General features: G+C 45.3%; 1 protein-coding gene across 3 annotated transcripts in view; it reads left to right on the top strand.

The window, feature by feature from the left end:
• The first annotated feature begins 579 nt into the window (after positions 1-579).
• The window catches only part of LOC140720073 (uncharacterized), a 42408-nt gene continuing 20724 nt past the window's right edge, over positions 580-22263 (top strand). For all 3 annotated transcript variants that reach the window (XM_073034973.1, XM_073034974.1, XM_073034972.1), the window contains exons 1-3: positions 580-671; positions 1664-1755; positions 4816-4962. The gene's annotated coding sequence lies outside the window, so the exon portion shown is untranslated. The remainder of the gene's footprint in view (positions 672-1663; positions 1756-4815; positions 4963-22263) is intronic.

Below are 22263 nucleotides of genomic sequence, written 5' to 3'. Positions count from 1 at the left end.
CACCACAGCAGGAACTCACCACTCAACGATACCAACACAGAGTCAGGCCCTGCACTGTAACACGAATACAGTCCTCCTCGTATGCATAACACCCTCCCTCTCCAAAACCACTCCCCGACTCCGTCACCATACTCCTGCACTATTCCCAGTCACCATCACACAGACTACAGTACACTATCCAGTCTCCGTCACCCAACCTCCCCCCCTACAAGCAACCCCGTCTCCGTGACCCACCCACTCCCACGCACACTTTGCCGTCTCCATCATCGCGTCCGTACCCATACGCCCCGCCCCTTCTGTGTGATACACTCCACCCGCTAAACGCTCTCCAACTACGTCGTCCCTCCACTCTCCTCCCACTCTGTGACACAGGCAATTGTGGGGAGTATGAGGGGGAGATGATGGCTGGTGTTTCACCTCCCCCCGGACCATGGCTATCGATCGCCAGGTTCTGAATCTCTCCACAACTCTGCATGCACAGGCCGGTCACGTGTTCCACACCACTTGCATCAGTGGCTGCAAACTCACCACCCTTTCCCTGGCCTCCTCTCTCCTCCCCTTCCTTCCTCTAACGGCAGCACACAATCCGCTCACACACACACACACACACACCATCTCCGAGAGACACAACACGATTCAAGACTACAGGAAAGCCGAAATGCTGGGTATTGGTGAGTGGGAAGAACGGAGGAGGGAGAGGGTTAAGTAATTTTGCTGACTCCAGTAGGGTGTGCTGCGATGGTGCGGGAGGTACTTCACATGTCTGACGCCGGGAGTGTGATGGGATAATATTTAGAGTTCTTCGCTGGTTATCAGACCAAGCATCTGCGTGTTTGGATGGAGTGGACGGAGCCTCACTCTGTGTGTGACCCCAGAGTGTGTGTTGAAACAATATGGTGGGGGTTGCACTCTGTGTATGATCCCGGGGGTGTGTTGATCGTTGAGGAGGGAGCGTTACTCAGTGCATGTTTCCAGGAGTGTGTGATGGGATTGGATGGAGGGATTCTCCCTCTGTCTGTGACTCCTGGCCATGGGTCAGTAGATTTCGGCGTTTAAGTAGACTCCAAACAAAGACAGGGAACAAGAAAATGGCGCCTCACACGTTCTGCACCAACGGCTGAATCTAAACACCCTTTCTGTGGCCCCACTCTCCTCCCCTTCCTTCCTCATTTCACAGCACACCATTTCTTCTCTGTGATTCTTTCTTTATAATATATTTTACTGAAGGAACGGCACAATATAGAATACATAATGGATTACATTTTCCTCCATTTTACTTTTGTATCTTACCGCTAAACAAACCTCCCCTCACCCGCCCTCCCCGAACATACAATGACAGCTAATCTATTTACAATACAACACTTCACAAAAACAAGTACGGACATTTCACAGCCATACCCCCACACTACTTCAAGGCAAAGTCCCACACATATATACACCATCTCAGATGATCCAGAATACACTCGTATGACAATTCATCAACCACCCTGTGAGCTGAACCATATGCGTGTTAAAAGGGAAGCAAATTCCCAAGTACAATCACATGCCCTCAGCTAGTAGGTTAATCCTTCAGAATCCCAAAATATGACAAGAAAGACTCCCATTTCGAATAGAACCTACTCACAGACTACCTCAGAGTCAATTTAATCTTTTCTAATTTCAGAATAAAACATTACGTCCTCTAACCAAGCAGCAGCAGATGGGGGAGTGGCAGATTTCCAGACCAGCAAGATTCTCCTACGGGACAAAAGCGATGTAAGTGAAATGATATCCGACTGGTTTGCATTTAAACCCACAACATCATCTGCCACAACAAATACAGCTATAAGCGGGCAAGGTCTCAGTATCACCCCAAAACCTCACTGATTATTTAAAGAAAACTTGTGCCCAGTAGCCATCAAGATGAGGGCAAGACCAAAATGCATGCACTAAACCAGCCGGAGAGAAGGAACACCTGTCACAGCCAGCGTCTGTCCCAGGATATATGTCAGCACGCCTGGCTTTACTTAAATGTACAGTGTAAAACTTTAAAATGTATGAGCCCCAGTCTAGCACATGATGACGAGGAATGAACCCTATTCAGTGTTTTTGCCCAATATCCCTCAGCCAGATCCACACCAAGGTCATCCTCCCAGCTAATCGTAGTTTTATTTAGATCTTGAACTCCCAAAGACATCAGCTGCGAGTATAGTACAGAGATCAGCCCTTTATTATAAAAGCTAAGAGTGAGTTTCTCCCACAACATAGCAGGTGCTAGATCAGGAAATTAGGGAATTTTTTCCTTGACAAAGTGGAGAATCTTCAGGTATTGAAAAAAAATGATGATGCCAAAGGCCATATTTACTGCACAGGTTATCAAATCTGTTAAAAATATTATCAGTGCACAAATCCTTAATGCGCATAAGACCGTTCAAACCTCATTGTCTAAAAACTGAATCGAGTGTGGAGGGAAGAAATAGAAGCTGTCTCTGATTGGGACCCAAAACTGAACTGATGGGAACGTACAGTGACAGTGAAATTGATATAAAATTTTGAGGGTGGAGAGCACATCAGTGTTAGATGTGAATTGAGAGGATTTCAATGGCAGTGTTCTCTGACCCCTCTCCTAACACCTTGAAATAATGTAGTTGACTTAAGTGCAATAGAAAGAGGCTCAACTGCAATTGCAAAAAGATTCTATGATTCTTAAGTGGGTGAGTGAGCAGCTCGACGTCCTGGTCCATATACGTACCAATGAAATCGGTATGTATGAGAAGGTGGTTCTGCACAGTAAGGTCAGAGATTTAGCTATTAAATTAAAGGACTGGACCACCACCCGTCCCAGTGTGCCCAGACACAGGAAGACCATACAGTTCAGCACGTGGCTCAAGCTACGGTGCAGGTGGGAGGGCTTCAGAAATCATTGTGTTTATTCCAAGGAACGTGGGATGTCAACAGAAGAGATGTGAGACGATTTACACATAAACTGGAGGGGAACAGATATCCTAGCGGGAAGGTTTGTCAGTAATGTGCATGAGGGTTTTTGGGAGAGTAGATGAACCTGAGGCGCAGGGGGATGGGATTCAGAGTTCGAGAGCAGGTAGCGGAGTCAAAATGGAGACAGATGTTGTTCAGACCTCAGAAAAAGTCAGGAATCAAAAGGTTGTGCATCAAGCGACTGGTCCCCTGAGCTCCGTATATTTCAATGCAGGAAGCTTCTAAGAAGCGCAGTTGAGCCCAGGGCATGAATCAAAACAGTGACTATGATATTGTAGTCATTATTGAGAACAGGGTGTAGGAGGAGCAAGCAGGACAGCACGAATTTTCGGGTTTCCCTATTTTTAGACGCTAGAAAGCGGAATGATTACAGGAGGAGGGTTGACATTACAGGGCTCAGCAAATGTCACCGCAGAGCACAGTCAGAACAGAGAAGAGAACTCGTCTAAGTGAGGCTTTGTGGGTAGAAACATAGAAACATGGAAAACCTACAACACCATTCAGACCCTTCGGCCCTCAAACTTGTGCTGAACATGACCCTACCTTACAAAGAGCCTATTGTATCGCCTGCACCACCGTTGCCGGCAGCCCATTCCACACACTCACCACTCTCTGCGTATAACACTTTCCCTTGACATCTCCTCTGTATCTACTCCCCAGCACCTTAAACCTGTGTCCACTTGTGGCAACTATTTCAGCCCTTGGAAAAAGCCTCTGACGATCCACACGATCAATACCTCCCATCATCTTATACACCTCTATCAGGGCACCTCTCATCCTCCTTCGTCCCAAGGATAAAAAGGCCGAGTTAATTCAACATGTTTTCATAAGGCGTGCTTCCCCAATCCAGGCAAATTCTTTGTGAATCTCCTCTGTACCCTTTCTTTGTTATATTTTTTATTGAAGTTCATCATAAAACAAACATTTCCATAAGATGTATTTCAGATACTGTACATATATACCATATAGTCATATATGCCACAAATCTCCACATAATATTTATCTGAGGAAATCACTTATAGAAAAGAGATGAAAGAAAGAACAAGCGAAAGGAAGAAACGATGTGCAAGTAGGGAGTGATCTTTTTTTACAACATATTCATTGTTTTCTGAGAATAAAATCAGGCCTATGGGGTGTTATGCAGTTAAACCATTTTTCCCAATATGAATCAAATTGTTCCAACTTAGAATTAACAGATGCTGGTATCTTCTCCATTTTGTAATGTCCATTGTAATTTCCATCCATGCACTTAAGCCTGGGCTCTGATCTAATAACCATTTCCTTGTAAGAATCTTTTAAACCAGCAACCAGCAGTATATTCATTAAATATTTATCTCTTTTCAACCATTCTTGATATACATACCACATATTCTGAACCCTTTTTATGGCTCCCAAAACCTTCCTGTAGTGAGGCGACCAAAACTGAGCAAGTACTCCAAGTGCGGTCTGACCAGGGTCCTATATTGCTGTAACATTACCTCTTGGCTACTAAACTCAATCCCACTGTCAATGAAGACCAATACACCGTATGCCCTCTTAACCACAGAGTCAACCCGTGCAGCTGCTTTGAGCTTCCTATGTACTCGGACCCAAAATTCCTATGGTCCTCCACACTGCTCAGAGTCTTGCCATTACTATTATATTCTGCCATAACATTTGACCTACCAAAATGAACCGCTTCACTCTTCTCTGGGTTGAACTCCATCTGCTGTTTCTCAGTCCAGTTTTGCATCTAACAATGTTCCGCTGTTTCTAACAGCACGCCACTCTATCCACAACACCTCCAACCTTTGTGGTATCAGCAGTCTTAATAATCCATCCCTTCACTTCCTCACCCAGGACATTTATAAAAATCAGGAAGATTGAATGTCCCAGAACAGATCCCTGAGGCACGCCGCTGATCTCCGACCTCCGTGCAGAATATGACCCGTCTACAGCAATGATGGACAACCACTTCTATGGGCAATCCAGCTCCGGATCAACAAAGTAAGTCCCCCTTGGATGCCATGCCTCCTTACTTTCTCAATAAGCCTTGAATGGGGTACTTTAACAAATGTCTTCCTGAAATCCATATACACTACATCTACTGCTCTTCCTTCATCAATGGGAATGAGAAAATGAGGAATAAGAAATATATCGCCATGACTTTGGAGCTACATTGTAGACGAGTGAATAGTCTGCTGGATTAGGAGGAACATATCTATAGAGATATCGCAGTCTGTTAGAACCATAGAACATTGCAGCAGAGAAACAGGCCTCTCGGCCCTTCCTGGCTGTGCCGAAACATTTTTCTGCCTAGTCCCACCTCTTATCCATGTAAATATTAAATGTGAGCTCACATTTACCACTTTATCTGGTAGCTCATTCCACATTTCCAACACTCTCTGTGTGAAGTAGAACCCCCCCCCCCATGTTCCCTTTTAACTTTCTCCACTTCACCATTACCCCATGCACTCTGGCTTTCTTCTCCCTAGGCTTCTGTGTAAAAAGCCTGCTTGCATTCACTCTATGTACACCCATCATAATTTTATATACCTCTATCAAATCTCCTCTCATCCTTCTACGTTCCAGGGAATAAAGTCCTAACTTATTCAACCTTTCTCTGTAACTCAGTTTCTCAAGTCCCGGCAACATCCTTGTACACCTTCTCTGTACTCTTTCAACCTTATTAATATCTTTCCTGTAATTAGGTGACCAAAACTTCACACAATACTCCGAATTCGGCCTCATCAATGCCTTATACAACCTCCCCATAACATTCGAACTCTTATACTCAATACTTTGATTTATAAAGGCCAAAGTACCAAAAGCTCTCTTTACGACCCTGTCTACCTTTGAAGCTTCTGTTATGGGATTTTGTATCTGTATTCCCAGATCTCTCTGTTCTGCTGTACTCTTCAGGGCCCTACCATTTACCCTGCATGTTCTACCTTGGTTTGTCCTTCCAAAGTGCAATACCTCACACTTGTCTATATTAAACTCCACCTACCATTTTCAGCCCATTTATCTTTCTGGTTGAAATCTCACTGCAAGCTTTGGATACTTTCCCCACTGTCCACCATTTCTCCAATCTTTGCATCATCAGCAAATGTGTTGATCCAATTTACCACATTATCATCCAGATCATTCATATAGATGACAAATTACAATTGACCCAATGCTGATCCCTTTGGCACACCACTAGTCACAGGCCTCCACTCAGAGAAGCAATCCTCCACTACAACTCTCTGGCTTCTCCCACTGAGACAATGTCTAATCCCATTTACCACCTCATCATATATACCTAGCGACTGAATCTTCCTAACTTATCTCCCATGCGGGACCTTGTCAAAGGTTTTACTGAAGTCTATGTGGACAACATCCGCTGCCTCCCCTTCATCCACTTTCCTGGTAACCTCCTCGAAAAACTCTAATAGATTTATTAAAAATGACTTATCGCAAATAAAGCCACTGCGGCTCTGCCTGATAATTCCCTGTCTATCCAAAGCCTTGTAGATGCTATCTCTCAGTACTCCTTCCAATAATTTACCTACACAGACGTCAGACTTACCGGCCTAAAATTTCCCGGATTACTTTTAGAGCCTTTTTTAAACAACGGAACAACATGAGCTCTTCTCCAATCCTCCGGCACCTCACCCGTGGATACCGACATTTTAAATATATCTGCCAGGGCCCCTGCAATTTCAACACCAGTCTCCTTCAAGGTCCGAGGGAATACCCTGTCAGGTCCTGCAGATTTATCTACTCTGATTTGCCTCAAGATAGCAAGCACCCTCTCCTCTTCAATCAGTATAGGATCCATCACCTCACGACTTGTTTCCCTTATTTCCGTTGATTCCATGTCAGTTTCCTTATAAAAGGGACGGGAAAAAAATAACATATAAAATCTGCCCCATTTATTTTGATTCCATACGTAGCAGACCACTATGATCTTTCAGAGGACCAAATTTATCCTTTACTATCCTTTTGCATTTAATATACCTGCAGAAGGTCTTTGGATTTTCCTTCACCATGATTACCAAATCAACCTCCTGTCTTCTTTTAGCCCTTCTGATTTCTTTCTTAAAGATTGTTTTGCCTTTTTAGTACTAGTCAAATACCTTATTTGCTCATTGTTTCCTATACTTGACTTATATCTCTCACTTCTTCTTTATCAGAGTTCCAATATCCCGTGAGAACTAGGATTCTTTATTCTTATTCACTTTGCCTTTATTCCTAATAGGAACATACTAGCTGAAAAATTCTACTTTGAAGGCCTCCCACTTACCAATCACATTCTTACCAGAGATCAACTTACCCCAATCCACGGTTTTAGATTCTTATTTCTTCAAATATGGCCTTTTTCCAGTTTAGAACTTCAGCCCGAGGACCAGATCTAACTTGTACGTGATCAAGTTCAAAGTAATGGCGTTATGATCGCTGGAACCAAAGTGCCCCCCCATCCACAATTTCGTCACCTGTCCTAACTCGTTTCCTAATAAGAGATCTAATATTGCAATCCTGAACAGATTTTACAAATTCTAACCCGTTTAGACCTTTAAAAGTATGGGAGACCCAATCAATATGTGGAAAATTAAAATCCCCGACTATCACAACTTTATGTTTCCTGCAGTGGTCTGCTATCTCTCTGCGGATTTGCTCCTCTAATTCTCGCTGACTATTGGGTGGACTATAATACAACCTATTTAATGTGGTCATACCATTCCTGTTTCTCAGCTCCACCCATATGGCCTCGGTAGACAAACCCTCTAATCAGTCCTGCCCGAGCACTGCAGTAGCATTTTCCCTGACTAGCAATGCCAACGTTCCCTCTCCCCACCGTTCATTTCTCTTCCTCTATCACATCTGAATCATCGGAACCCTGGAACATTTGTCCTTTCCTGCAGCCAAGTTTCAGTAATGGCTATAATGTCGTAATTCCATGTGTCAATCCATGCCCTCAGTTTGTCAGCCTTCCCCGGAATTCTCCGAGCATTGAAATAGACACACCTCAGAAGATTATTATCAGCACACACAACCCATCTATTTCTGATTTTGCAAGAACTGTTAACAACATTTATTTTCACCTCAGCTCCACTGTCTGCTCTGGAACACTGTCTCCCATCCCCCTGCAAATCTGGTTTAAACCCTCCCCAAAATCACTAGCAAACCTCCCTGCAAGGATATTCGTACCCTTGTAGTTCAGGTGTAAACCATCTCTCCTGTACAGGTCCCACCTGTTCCAGAAGCTTAATAGCAAAAGGATAGTGAGGGATAAAACTGGCTCCTTTGAGAATCAGAGTGGGCAGCTATGAGTTGAGCCAAAAGAGATGGGGGAGATTTTGAACAATTTATTTTCATCGGTGCTCATAAGAAGAAGGATATTGAATTGTGAAAGGTAAGGGAAACAAGTAGGGTAGTTATGGAGACGATAATGATTAAAGAAGAGGAAGTACAAAAGCTTTTAAAGTATATAAAAGTGGATAAGTCTCCGGGACCTGACAGCATTTTATCTAGGACCTTGAGGGATGTTAGTGTAGAAATAGCAGGGTCTCTGACAGAAATATTTCAAATGTCATTAGAAACGGGGATGGTGCCGGAGGATTGTTAAATTGCTCATGTGGTTCCATTGTTTAAAAAGGGTTCTAAGAGTAAACCTAGCAATTATCGTCCTGTAAGTCTGACGTCAGTGGTGACTGAATTAATAGTAAGTATTCTCAGAGACAGTATATCTAATTATCTGGATAGACAGGGTCTGATTAGGAGCAGTTCACATAGATTTGTGTGTGGAAGGTCATGTTTCACAAACCTTGTTGAAATTTCTGAAGAGGTTACTAGAAATGTTCACGAGGGTAAAGCAGTGGATGTTGTCCATATGGACTTCAGTAACGCCTTTGACAAGGTTCTATACGGAAGGTTAGTTAAGAAGGTCCAATCGTTAGGTATTAATATTGAAGTAGTAAAATGGATTCAACAGTGGCTGATGGGAGATAACAGAGAGTAGTGGTGGATAACGGATTGTAAGTTTGAAGGCCGGTAATTACTGGTGTGCCTCAGGAATCTGAATTTGGTCCAAAGATGTTTGTCTTATACATTAATGAGCTGGATGATGGGGTGGTGAATTGGATTAGTACGTATGCTGATGATACTCAGATAGGTGGCGTTGCGCATAATGAAGTAGGTTTTCAAAGCTTGCAGAGAGATTTAGGCCAGTTGTAAGAGTAGGCTGAAAGATAGCAGATGGAGTTTAATGCTGATAAGTGTGAGGTGCTACATTTTGGTAGGAATAGTCAAAATAGGACATACATGGTAAATTGTAGGGCATGGAGGAATGCAGTAGAACAGAGTGTTCTAGGAATAATGGTGCATATTTCACTGAATGTGGAATCTCGTGTGGATAGCGTGGTGAAGAAGGCTTCTGGTATGCTGGCCTTTAAAAAAATCAGAGCATTGAGTATAGGAGTTAGGATGTATTGCTAAAATTGTACAAGCCATTGGTGAGGCCAAATTTGGAATATTGTGTACAGTTCTAGTCACCGAATTATAGGAAACATATCAACAAATTAGGGAGAGTACAGAGGAGATTTACTGGAGTGTTACCTGGGTTTCAGCACCTAAGTCACAGAGAAAGGTTGAACAGGTTAGGTCTTTATTCTTTGGCGCGTAGAAGGTTGAGTGGGGACTTGATAGAGGTATTTAAAGTTTTGAGGCGGATAGATAGAGTTGAAGTGGATAGGCTTTTTCCATTGAATGCAGGGGAGATTCAAACAAGAGGACGTGAATTGATTGTTAAGGGGCAAATGTTTAGGGCGTAAATTGAGGGAGGACTTCTTTACTCAGAGAGTGGTAGCTGTGTGGAACGAGCTTCCAGTAGAAGTGGTAGAGGCAGGTTCGATTTTGTCATTAAAAATGCATAGGTATATGGACAGGAAAGAAATGGAGGGTTTTGCACTGAGTGCAGGTAGGTGGGACTATGTGAGCGTATGCGTTCGGCACCGACTAGAATGGCCGAGATGGCCTGTGTCCGTGTTGTAATTGTGATATGATCATATGGTTATATCAAGAGGTCCCAATGATCCTGAAATCTGAAACCCTGCCCCTACTCCAATTCCACCGCCACATGTCATCCTCCAGAGCATCCTACTCTTACTCTCACTGGCACGTAACATAGGTATCAATCCTGTGATTACCACCCGCGAGAAACTGCTTTTAACTTCCTACAAAGCTGTCTATACTCACGCATCAGGACCTCTTCACTCTTTCTTCCTTTGTCATTGGTACCGATGTGTACCATGACATCTGTCTGATCACCGTCCCACTTCAAAATCTGTGTACGCGATCGGAGACATCCCTGTCCCCGGTACCCGGAAGGCAACAAACCATCCGGGAGTCTCTGTCACCACCACAGAACCTCCTGTCTGTACCTCTAACTGCCGAGTCCCCTATCACTACCGCTCTCCACGTCTTCCACCCTCCATTCTGCCCTGCAGAACCAGACTCAGTGGCAGCTTGTTCCAGGTAAGTAATCGACCACAACAGTATCCAAATCGGTATACTTGTTGAAGACAATGGTCACAGGGGAAACCTGCTCGGACTGCCCTTTTCTCTTCCCTCGCCTGACGGTAACCAGGTTAACTGTGAGCTACTTCTTTGGCGTAACAACCTACGAGAAACTACTGTCTATAAACTCCTCATTCTCCTGAATGATCCGGAGGTCATCCAGCTCCGGCTCCAGTTCCGTAAAGCGGTTTGTTAGGAGCTGCAGCTGGATGCACTTCCCGCAGGGACACCGGATGTCTCCCTGATTTTCCACATCCTGGAAGAGGAATATTCCAACATCCTGCCCGGCACTCTCTCTACTCCAAGCGGAAAAAAAAACAAACAAAAAAAAAAACAACTACCGGAACATGTTCTCACCTCTGGCTGTTCATGCCGAAGCCTTTTGAGCCAATGCCTTGTCACTCTGCTCCTTCTCATTATACTGCCCCCTCTCAACGCTTCCCGCTGTATATGGCGGTATTTTTTAAACCTTTTGTGCTCTACGTCACGCCCCTGCGCAGTGTAGTCTCACTTCCCCAGCAGTGAAAGACAACCTTGCTCTCCGAGATGCCTTTACTCTTTCACTCTCAGCCTCTTGCTTCTGTTTAAAAAGGATGTTGGACTTCATTGCTTGAAGGATTGAATTTAAGTGCGGAGTGATTATGCTGCAACTGCACAGGGGAGTGATGAGGACGCACCAGGAGTACTGCATGCAGTTCCTGTCTCCTTAATTGAGAAAGCATGCACTGATTTCGATGGCGGTGCAGAGGAGATTCATCAGGTTAATTGCAGAGATGAGGGGGTTTAGACTATGCGGAGAGATTGAATCTCCTGCGACTGTATTCACTGGAATTCAGAGTATGAGAGGAGATCGTTTAGAAACAGATAAAATATGAAAGGTGATAGATAAGATAGAGGCAGGGAAAGTTTTCTCTAACAGTAAAAATGACTTGGATGAGTAAGTGGATGGATGGGTTAGCAAGTTTGCTGTTGACACAAACGCTGGGGCTGTTGTGGATAGTGTGGAGGGCTGTCAGAGGTTACAGCGGGACACTGATAAGATGCAAAACGGGGCTGAGAATTGGCAGACGGAGTTCAACCCAAATAACTCTGAAACGCTTCATTTTGGTAGGTCAAATATGATGCCAGAATATAGTATTAATGGTAAGACTCTTGGCAATGCGGAGGATCAGAGTGATCTTGGGATGCGAGCCCACAGGACGTTAAAAACACTGTGCAGGTTGACGCAATAGTTAAGAAGGCATAAGTTATAGTGGCATTCACCAATGGTGGAATTGAATTTAGGAGCAGAGAGGTAATGTTGCAGCTATCGAGGACCCCAGTCAGATCCCACTTGGAGTATTGTGCTCAATTTTGGTCGTCTCACTACAAGATGGATTTGGAAACCATAGAAAGGGTGCAGAGGATATTTAGAAGGATGTTGCCTGAATTGAGGAGCATGTCTTCTGAGGATAGTTTGAGTGAATTCGGCCTTTCTCCTTGGAGCAACGGAGGATGAGAGGTGACCTGATAGAGGTGTATAAGATGTTGCGAGGCGTTTGTCGTGTGGATAATCAGAGGCTTTTGTTCCCAGGGCTGAAATGGTTGGCACAAGTGAACACAGGTTTATGTTGCTGGGGTGTAGGTACATAGGAGATGTCAGGAGTAAGTTTTTTTTAACTCAGAGAGGGATGTGAGCGTGGAATGGGCTGCCGGCAAACGTGGTGGAAGCGGATACAGTAGGGTATTTTTAGAGACTTTTTGATAGGTACATGGAGCTTAGGAAAATAGAAGGCGGTAGGTAAGCTTAGTAATTTCTCGGGTCGGGACATGTTCGACACAACCTTATGGGCCGAAGGGCCTGTATTGTGCTGTAGGTTTTTTTTAATGTTTTATGTGATGAAACATAGATGAAAGCTTAATTAGGGGACACTGTCAAAAATCTTACCAATAACGCATCATCCACTTTCTCATCCAGGTCATTGTTAATAGTGCAAACAACTTTCCTGCCTCTGTCTTATCTCTCACGTTTCATGTTTTATCTGTTTCTATACGATCTCATCTCCTATTCTGAATTCCAGCGAGTAGAGGCGCAGGAGACTCAATCTCTCCTCATAGTCTAACCCCAATATCTCTGCAATTAACCTGGTGAATCTCAACTGAAACGCCTTTAAAACCTGTACCAGTACCTGTAACTGATTTCGGGAATATGCGATGAGACAGTGTAGACGGAGCTTCATTCTGTGTCTCAAACCGGGAGTGTGTGATGGGACGGTATGGGGGGAGATTCACTCTGTGTCTGACGCCGGCAGTGTGTGATGGGCCGGTGTGGCGGGAGATTCAATCAGTGTCTGACCTCGAGAGTGTGTGATGGGACGGTGTGGATGGAGATTCACTCTGTGTCTGACCCCGGGAGTGTGTGAAGAGACGGTGTGGAGGGAGATTCACTCTGTGTCTGACCCCGGGAGTGTGTGATGGGACGGTGTGGAGGGAGATTCACTCCGTGTCTGACCACGGGAGTGTGTAATGGGAGAAAACTTGGGGAACTTGATGCAGCTGTGGAAGCCAGGTCGCTGGGTGTATCTAAGGCAGAAATTGATCGGTTGTTGATTGGACACGGCATCAAAGGTTATGAGGAGAAAGCCGTGAAGTGGGTTTAAGGAGGTTTAAAAAAAGGATCAGCTATAATTGAATGGCGGAGCAGACCCAATGACCGAATTCTGCTCCAATGTCCTGTGGTCTTATGGTCTAACAGAGGAACTTAAAATAAGACCAACAGATAGACAATAGACAATAGACAACAGGTGCAGAAGTAGACCTTTCGGCCCTTCGAGCCTGCACCTCAATTCTGAGATCAAGGCTGATCATCTACGATCAATACCCGGTTCCTGTTTTTTCCCATATCCCTTGATTCTCCTATCCATAAGATACCTATCTAGCTCCTTCTTGAAAGTATCCAGAGAATAGCCTTCGCAGCCTTCCGAGGCAGTGCATTCAAGACCCCCACAACTCGCTGGGAGAAGAAGTTTTTCCTTAACTCTGTCCTAAATGACCCACCCCTTATTCTCAAACCATGCCCTCTGGTACTGGACTCTCCCAGCATCTGGAACATATTTCCAGCCTCTATCTTGTCCAATCATTTAATAATCTTATATGTTGCAATCAGATCCCCTCTCAATCTCCTTAATTCCTGCGTGTACAAGCCCAGTCTCTCTAACCTCTCTGCGTAAGACAGTCCGGACATCCCAGGAATTAACATTGTGCATCCACGCTGCACTTCCTCTATAGCCAGGATGTCCTTCCTTAACTCTGGAGACCACAACTGTACACAATACTCCAGGTGTGGTCTTACCAGGGCACTGTACAAATGCAAAAGGATTTCCTTGCTCTTGCACTCAATTCCCTTAGTAATAAAGGCCTACATTCCATTAGCCTTCTTCACTGCCTGCTGCACTTGCTCATTCATCTTCAGTGACTGATGAACAAGGACTCCTAGATCTCTTTGTATTTCACCCTTACCTAACTCTACACCGTTCAGATAATAATCTACCTTTCTGTTCTTACTCCCAAAGTGGATAACCTCACACATATTCTCATTAAACGTCACCTGCCAAGTATCTGCCCATTCACTCAGCCTATGCAAGTCACCCTGAATTCTGCTAACATCCTCATCACATGTCACACTGACACCCAACTTAGTATCTTCAGCAAACTTTCTGATGTTATTCTCAATGCCTTCATCTAAAACATTGATGTAAATCGTAAGCAGCTGTGGTCCCAATACCGAGCCCTGTGGCACCCTACTAGTCACCACCTGCCATTCCGACAAGCACCCATTCACCGTTACCCTTTGCTTTCTATCTGCCAACCAGTTTTCTATCTATGTCAATGTCTTCCCCCCAATGCCATGAGCTCTGATTTTACCCACCAATCTCCTATGTGGGACCTTATCAAATGCCTTTCTAAAATCGAGGTACACTACATCCACTGGATCTCCCTTGTCTAACTTCCCGGTTACATCCTCGAAAAACTCCAATAGATTAGTCAAGCATGATTTGCCCTTTTAGAATCCATGCTGTCTCGGCCCAATCCTATCACTGATATCTAGATATGTCACTATTTCATCTTTAATAATGGACTCCAGCATCTTCCCCACTACTGATGTTAGGCCGACAGGACGTTAGTTCTCTGTTTTCTCCATCCCTCCTTTCTTAAAAAGCGGGATAACATAAGCCATTCTCCAATCCTCAGGAACTGATCCTGAATCTAACGAACATGGAAAATGATTACCAATGCATCCGCAATTTCCAGGGCCACCTCTTTTAGTACCCTAGGATGCAGACCATCTGGACCTGGGGATTTGTCAGGCTTCAGTCCCATCAGTCTACTCATCACAGTTTCCTTCCGAATGTCAATCTGTTTAATTTCCTCTGTTATCCTATGTCTTTGGCCCATCCATACATCTGGGAGATTGCTTGTGTCTTCCCTAGTGAAGGCAGATCTGAAGAACTTATTAAATTCTTCTGCCGTTTCTCTGTTTCCCATAACAATTTCACCCAATTCATTCTTCAAGGGCCCAACATTGTTCTTAACTATCTTCTTTCTCTTCGCATACCTAAAACAATCTTTTGCTATCCTCCTTTATATTCCTGGCTATCTTGCGTTCGTACCTCATTTTTGCTCCCCGTATTGCCATTTTAGTTAAGTTCTGTTGTTCCTTAAAAATGTCCCAATCATCTGTCCTCCCACTCACCTTAGCTTGTCATACTTCCTTTTTTTTAATGCTATGCAATCTCTGACTTCCTTTGTCAACCACTGTGGCCTATTTCCCCCCTTTGAATCCTTCCTTCTCCGGGGGATGAACTGATTTTGCACCTTGTGCATTATTCACAAGAATACCTGCCATTGCTGTTCCACTGTCTTTTCTGCTAGGCTATCCGTCCAGTCAACTTTGGCCAGCTCTTCCCTCATGATTCCATAGTCTCCTTTGTTCAACTGCAACACTGACATCTCCGATCTGCGTTTATCCTTCTCAAAGTTAGATATAGGAACAGTGCCGGACCGTTTGGTCCATCGAGTCCGCTGCGTCATTTCACCATGGCGGATACAATTCCCACACTGCCCAAATCTCCTGCCTTCTCTGCGTGTTTCTTCATGCCCTTAATAATCAGGAATCTCTCAATCTCTGACTTCAATATACCCAATGGCGTCCTCCACAGCCGCCTGTGGCATTGACGTCCAGAGATTCAGCACGTACTGTTGAAATAAATCTTCCCCCCCCCCCAATCTCCGTTCTGAAAGGAGGGCCCTCTGTTCTGATGTGGAACCACTGGTCTCTGACTCTCCCACCAGTGGGAAAATTCTCTCCGCATCTGCTGTATCGAGGCTTTGAAACATCCCGTCAGTTTCGGCAACACCCCCAACCCCACGCCCCTCCCCAGTCTTCAGAGTTTCAGCCACCAAATGCTCCTGATTTGACATGCATCTCAATACCGGAATCATCTTCGTGAACTTCATTTCAAAAATTTCCAAAGCAAGCACACCTGGCCGGTTTAGATAACGGACCCAGAACTGTCCACAATCTTCCCTGAGGCCTCGGCAGTGCATTATAAACTCTCAACTTTGCATCCTTGATTTATATTCGAATCCTCTTCACATGAATGCTACATTGTACTCGGCCTCCTCGCCACCGACTCCACCTCTAAACTAACTTTGAGGGAATCTGCCCAAGTTCTCCCAATTACCTTTGCGCCGCAAATATCTTGTCTTTTTTCAGCATTTAGGAAGTAGTATATGTTTCTTCTACCAAAGTGCATAGACATACATAAACCCATCCGCCACTTCTTTCCCCATTCTCTCAATCTCTCTGAACCATTCTGTAGCCTCTCTGCTTCCTCAAAACCATCTGTAGATCGGTGACGTCACTGCCAATCCGCACTGACTGAGGTTTCCGGACGAGGATGTCCATCTTCCAGTTAGAAGGAGGTACACGGGCCCAGGATGTGGAGGGAGCTTCACTCTGTGTCTGGATTTTCACTTAGCGGGCCAGTTTGCCTCGCGTAAATTTGCAAGATCAGCTTTCTAAAGTCAGCTGCTGCCATTTATAACCTTTTAAGCCATTTGGATTATTTTTTTAAAATTACCGTTGTTTAGTTGTTGGTCGTAGACGGGAGCCAGTCTTCTGTTCTGAAAACAGAAACGGTATGCAGTAATTAGGATCAAGTTAAAAACAAAGGTCTGAAAACAAGCTCTATCGATGAATCAGTCTGCCAGCCCACATCACCCGACTTCCTGCTGCTCAAGAGTTGCAGTATAAGACAATGGGTTATTTAATTTGTCTTGTATGTCCACGATATTAAAAAAAAACACATCTCCGTGTTGTATGCGGTGACGTATATCTATTCTGATATTAGATCTTATTTCGCACGGTTCACTTTGACATTTGTTTCAAAACTAAGTTGCAGAGTAGATGGATGCAGACAGTGAGCATATTAAGTAACTGATCAATTCATGTGGAAAATTTTATGTACTCGAGGAAACTAGCTTGACGGTGTTAACGGTGGATAGCTTGGGTACGTGTGTCTGAAAAGTGGTGACACAATTTCTGTAAAAATCTCAACCATCTTGTGAAATAAAAGGTATGGTTGCTGGTTAATAACTGTCTCTGTACCAGTCGGTGTGCGCACTGAGGCTCCTGTAAGTCTTTCCTGATGATGGAGGGGTAATAATGGTTTCCGAAACTGGTGGTGTGAGTACCCAATCTCCTGGACACCTTTTCTGATGCTTGAGGGGTAATCGCAGTTCATGAACCTGGTCGTGTGAGTCCTGAGGCTTCTGTACCTGCTTCTAAGTGGTTGAGGGATAGTGACGACTCCTGAAGGTGCGGGTGGCGTCCGGAATCCCTTGTACATACTTCCTTATGATTGAAGGTAATAACTGTTCCAAAAACTGGTGGTGTGAGTCCAGGCACTCCTGAAATTTCTTCCTGATGTTTGACGGGCAAGAGCTGTTCCTGAACCTGGTTGTGTGGGTCCAGATGCTCCTGTACCACCTTACTGATGGCTGAGGGGAAATATCAGTTCCGGAACTTGGGGTGTGAGACTTGAGGTCAGATAACTGCAGTGAATGATTCTGCAAAAGAAAAGGATGGTTTGCAGGGGAATCTCACTTTAGTGAGTGTATTCGTGACTATTTAAATCAGCAACGACATGGTGTCTCTCTGTGGGTTGTGAATTTCTCGATCAGAAAACACAATACCGTCACTCACTGTTCGCTGTTCCCCATTTACAGAACAAACTTGTTGACAGGGATGGATCAACAGGAAAGGCGATTTTTATTTCATATCAACGTGATTATTTCAAAACCTCGCGATGGGGCGAAGAAAGAATGCTCAAACAATGGCTCAAAGATGCTGGAAATGAGCTCAATCGAGGAAGAGTTTTGTGCCAGTCCATTGAGGATAACTCCACTCCTGGCAAGTGAAGCTTCCGACACACCGTCCCATCACACACTCCCCTGTCAGACTGTGATCGCAGCTCACTCCACACGGTCCAAGCACACGCTTTAGTGGTCATACAAAGCGAAGCTCTCTCAACACTGTCAAATCACAAATCCTGGATCGTGACAGAGAGTGAAGCTCCCTCCACACCGTCCCATCACACATTCCCGGGGCCAGACACAGAGCGAATCTCCGTCTAGACAGCCTCGTCACACAATCACGTGAAGTCAGATCACCATGGGATCATACGGAAAGTGAAGCTCCTTCCACAGCATCCCATCACAAGCTGCCGCCTCAGACACAGAGTGAAGCTTCCTCCACACCTTTTCAATACACATTCCCATGGTCAGAGAGTGAGCGAAGCTTCCTGCACACCGCCCAAGCACTAATTCTCCGGATCATACCGAGTGAACCTTCTTTCACATAGTCCCATTCACACAAACCCGAGATCAGAACACAATTTGAAACTCCATCCACACCGTCCCATCACACACACCGGGTTTAGAAAAAGAGTGATTCCCACTCCACACCGTCACATCACTTTTTACTTGCGACAGACACAGAGTGAATCTCCCTCCACACCGTCCCATCACACACTCCCGGGGTCAGACACAGAGTGAATCTCCATCCACACCGTCCCATCACACACTCCCGGGGTCAGACACAGAGTGAATCTCACTCCACACTCTCCCATCACGCATTCCAGGGGTCAGACAGAGTGAATCTCCCTCAACACCCTCCCATCACACACTTCCGCGGTCGGAACCAAAGTGAATCTCCCTCCACACCGTCCCATCACACACTCCCGGGGTCAGACACAGAGTGAATCTCCCTCCACACCGTCCAATCACACACTCCCGGGGTCTGATACAGAGTGAATCTCCCTCCACACCGTCCCATCACACACTCCTGGGGTCAGACACAGAGTGAATCTCCCTCCGCACCGTCCCATCACACATTCCCGGGGTCAGACACAGAGTGTATCTCACTCCACACCGTCCCATCACACACTTCCGCTAACAATTACAGCACGGAAACAGACCATCTCTGCCCTTCTCGTCCGTGCCGACGCTTACTGTCATGTAGTCCCACTGGCCCGCACTCAGCCCATAACCCTCCATTCCTTTCCTGTCCATATGATATCCAAGTTTACATTAAATGACAATACCGAACCAGACTCTACCTCTTCTACCGGAAGGTCATTCCACAAAACTACCACTCTCTGAGTAAAGAAATTCCCTCTCGTTTTGCCCTTAAACTTTTGCCCCCTAACTCTCAAATCATGCTCTCTTGATTGTATCCCCCCTACCCTCAATGGAAAAAAGCTTATCCACATGAACTCGATCTATTCTCCTCATTATTTTAAATACCTCTATCAAGCCCCCCTCAACCTTCTACTCTCCATACAATATGGACCTAACTCGTTTCTAACTTCCCTGTAACTTCGGTTCTGAAACCCAGGTAACATTCTCTGCACTCCCTCTATTTTGTTGACATCTTCCCTATAATTCGGTGACCAGACCTATACCCAATACTCCAATTTCGGCCTTACCATTGCCTTGTACAATTTTAACATTACTTCCCAAATTTTATACTCAATGCTCTGATTTATAAAGGCCAGTATACCAAAATCTTTCTTCACCACCCTATCCACATGAGATTCCGCCTTCAGGGAAATATGCACCATTATTCCTAGGTCACTCTGTTCTACTGCATTCTTCAATGCCCTACCATTTACCATGTATGTCCTACTTAGATTATTCCTACCAAAATGTAGCAACTCGCACTTATCAGCATTAAACTCCATCTGCCATCCGCTCAGCCCACTCTTCTAACTGGCCTAAATCTCTCTGCAAGCTTTGAAAACCTACTTCATTATCCACAACGTCACCTAACTTAGTATCATCTGTATACTTACTAATCCAACTTACTACCCGATCATCCAGATCATTAATGTATATGACAAACAACACTGGACCCAGTACAGATCAATGAGGCACACCACTAGTCACCGGCCTCCAACCTGACAAACAGTTATCCACCACTCCTCTCTGGCATCTCCCATCCAGGCACTGTTGAATCCATTTTACTACTTCAATATTAATACCTAACAATTGAACCTTCCTAACTTACCTTCCGTGTGGAACCTTGTCAAAGGCCTTACTGAAGTCCATATAGACAACATCCACTGCTTTACCCTCGTCAGCTTTCCTCTTAACCTCTTCAGAAATTCAACAAGGTTTGTCAAACATGACCTTCCGTGCACAATTCTACGTTGACTATTCCTACTCAGACCCTGTCTATCCAGATAATTATATATAATAAGAATAATTTCCATTAATTTACCCACCACTGACGTCAAACTCACAAGCCTATAATTTCGAGGTTTACTCTTAGAACCCTTTTAAAACAATGAAACCACTTGAGCAATACGCCAGTCCTCCGGCACAATCCCCGGTTCTAATGACATTTGAAATATTTATCTCAGAGCCCCTGTTATTTCTGCTACAACTTCCTTCCAGGTCCTATGAATATTCTGTCAGCACCCGGAAATTCATCTACTTTTATGTTCCTTAAAAATGACAGTACTTCCTAATTTCCACAATTTCCCTACCTTTTCCTTACCTTACACAATTCAAAGTCCTTCTCGTTCGTGAATCCAGCGGTCAGTCACAGAGTGAAACTACTCAACACCTGCACATCACAAACGTCTGGAGTCAGAGACAGCCTGAACCTACCTCCACACCGTCCCATTACACACTCCCGGGGTCAGACACACTGGGAATCTCCCTCCACACCGTCCCATCACACTCTCCCGTGGGCAGAGAGAGTGAATCTCCCTCCACACTCTCCCATCACACATCACCGGGGTCAGACACAGAGTGAATCTCCCTCCATACCGTCCCACCACCCATTCCCGCGGTCCGAAGCAGAGTGAGTCTCCCTCCACATTGTACCATCCCACACTCGCGTGGTCAGACACAGAGCGAATAACCCTCCAAACCGTCCCATCACAAACTCTCTACACACTGTCCCAACACTCACTCCTGGGGTCAGACAGAGAGTGAAACTTCCTCCACAGCGTCTTTTCACACACTCCCGGGATGAGATACAGAGTGAAGCTCCCTCCACCCCATCCCATTTCACACTCCCAGTGTCAGACACAGAGTGAAGCTCCCTACACACCGCCTCATCACACATTCCCGAGCTCCGTCAGAAAGATTCACCCTTCTCACCGTCCGATCGCACATTCCCTGGGTCAGACACAGAGTGAAACTCCCTCCACACGGTCTAATCACCCACACACTTGGTCAGACACAGAGTGAAGCTGCCTACACACCGCCTCATCACACATTCCCGAGCTCCGACAGAAAGATTCACCCTCCACACCGTCCGATCGCACACACCCGGGGTCAGACACAGAGTGAAACTCCCTCCACACGGTCTAATCACACACACACTTGGTCAGACAGTGGGTGAAGCTCCATCTACACCGGCCCATCACACATCACCGGGTTCAGGCACAAGTGAATCTCCGTACATCGTCACATCACATAATCACGTTTCAGACTCAGAGTGAAACTCCCGACACACCGTCTAATCAAACATTCCGCGGACAGACCCAGAGTAAAGCGCCCTCTAGAGTTCCGGGTTTCAGTCACAGTGGGAAGCTCCCTCCATACTTTCCCATCACAAACTGCCGAAAGCAGACATAGAGTGAAGTTCGCTCCACACTCTCCCACCACCCACTCCCGGGGTCAGACACAGAGTGAGTTTCTCCCTGCAACGTTCCTTCACACACTCCGGGTTCAGAAATAGTGTTAAGCTTCCTTCGCATCGGAAAATCAGACTCTCCAGGGGTCGGAGATAAAGTGTAGTTCCCTCCACACTATCACACCCACACACTCCCGGGGTCAGACACAGAGAGACGGTGTCTCCAAAGCGGTCCATCACAAACACACGGGGTCAGACACAGAGTGAAACTCACTCACACACCCTCCTATCACACACTCCCAGGGTCAGGGAGTGAACGAGGCTCCCTCCAAACCGTTCTAATAAATATTCCCGAGGTCAGACGAAGAATGAACACTCCACACTCCACACTCTCCCATCACATATTCTCGGGATCAGACACAAAATGAACCTCCCTTCAGACCGTCCCGACACACACTCCTTGGGTTAGACACAGAGAGATTCACACTCGACACAGAGAGATTCACACTCCATACAGTCCCATCGCACTCTTGCGGATTCAGACACAGAGTGAAGTT

Source organism: Hemitrygon akajei, unplaced genomic scaffold, assembly GCF_048418815.1.
Source record: "Hemitrygon akajei unplaced genomic scaffold, sHemAka1.3 Scf000035, whole genome shotgun sequence".
Taxonomy (NCBI): Eukaryota; Metazoa; Chordata; class Chondrichthyes; order Myliobatiformes; family Dasyatidae; genus Hemitrygon; species Hemitrygon akajei.
Note: the sequence above shows the minus strand (reverse complement) of the source record. Positions and strands in the feature narration are given on the sequence as shown.